Genomic DNA, 1,706 nt, shown 5'->3' on the forward strand with positions numbered 1-1,706 from the left:
TCACATGTACTTTTAATCCCTTTTCCACTTTTTACTCAAATTTTTCGTAAGATTATCCACACCCCTGGCCTCCTCTTTCTAAACTCCAATTCACCCGTAAATGCACTGAAGTCTCACTCTCAGCCCACCACCCCACTGAAACCTTTCTAACACAGGTCATCAAGGACTTCTTGATTGGAATCCCCAAGATTCACTTTTCCATTCTGACCTCTCTGGATCTCACTGTAGCACATGACACTCTTGAACATACCCTTCTTGAAACTCTATTCCCTTAGCCTCTGTGACACTCTCCTCTCCTGGTTCTCCTTTTACCTGTGAGTCTCTTCTTTCACTACTTGGTCTTTAAGATGTATATTCCCCAGGGCTACGCCTTCCTTGTGACTTTATCTTCCTCCTGGTTTCACCTGTTTGTCAACTTCCAAATCTCTATGTCCAAGCCAGACCTCTCTTCTGTAGTTCAGATTCATGCACCTGCAGTATGATTCCACCACATATCCCCACTGGCACTGGCACTGGCACTTCAAATCAGCATACTCAATACCAAACTAATCTCCTCTTAATGCACATACTCCTTCAGTGTACCTTAAAATGAAGTATCACCACATAAGTAACCCAGGCTACAAACCTGTGCATTTCCCTTGACTTTTCCTTTCCCTGGCCCCACCCTGTGTAATCAATTAATTAGATCTTATTTTACTTCCTCAATATTATTCCTCTAATTTATCCCTCATATGCCTATCTGGTAACGTCTACTCTAGTTCAGGTTTCAATCGTCTCTCACCTGCACTACTTCAATGGCTTCCAAACTATCTCCCCACCTCCCCTTTTGTCCTCCTCAGTTTCATATCCACTTGGCTTGCACAATAACCAATTAAGCTACTTCCCAGCTTAACATTTTTTTTCACATAAAAGTTCTTAGTTTATTAATCTTATCATGAAAAAATCTGCACAATCACCAGAGAGCCACAGCAGAATCTTTACTCCTTCTGTTGTCCAATCTCCAGCTCACTTGTTGCCAGCACCAACATTGGCTTTTGCGGTTCCCCTGACTTTCTTCATTCTGTTCTTGTGTTCCTTTCACTGTTTTCTTGATGTCTTTTTCTTCTCATACAGGCCATGTCTTGCAAGTCTACATTTGGGTTTGTTTTTCTTCACATAATCCAAGGAATCATAAATCATGCCAAAGCCAGTTGTCTTGCCACCTCCGAAATGGGTTCTGAATCCAAATACAAAGATGACGTCTGGTGTGGTCTTGTACATTTTGGCTAGTTTTTCCCGAATTTCTGTCTTAGGTACTGTTGCCCTTCCAGGGTGAATGACATCAATGACCATCTGTTTCCGCTAAAGTAGTCAGTTGGTCATGAACTTCCTGGTCCAGATAGTTCATGATGGTGGTGACCCAGCTTAACATTTTTTAAATGATTCTCCAATTAAAAGGCTCTGCAGTCAGACCTCTACATTTTGGAATCTCCTCTCGGCACTTATTTGACATGACCTTGAACAAGTTACTCAATTTCTTTGCACCTCCATATTTTCACTTGTGAATGTCCCAGAGGATTGAGAGAACTAAAGTACACTTAATATAGTTCCTGGCATATAGTACGTGCTTAACAAATGGTTTATTAGTAATTATGTAATTAATACAATTACAGTGATCACATTATGGTCATTGGAATAGTAAACAAGTTCACAGACAGGATATCCCT

The 1,706-nt window shown here is 40.9% G+C and overlaps 1 pseudogene; it reads right to left on the bottom strand.

The window, feature by feature from the left end:
• Positions 1–1,005: 1,005 nt before the first annotated feature.
• LOC115297197 lies at positions 1,006–1,348 on the bottom strand (annotated as a pseudogene).
• Between the last annotated feature and the right edge of the window lie 358 nt (positions 1,349–1,706).

Source organism: Suricata suricatta, chromosome 7 (assembly GCF_006229205.1).
Source record: "Suricata suricatta isolate VVHF042 chromosome 7, meerkat_22Aug2017_6uvM2_HiC, whole genome shotgun sequence".
Taxonomy (NCBI): Eukaryota; Metazoa; Chordata; class Mammalia; order Carnivora; family Herpestidae; genus Suricata; species Suricata suricatta.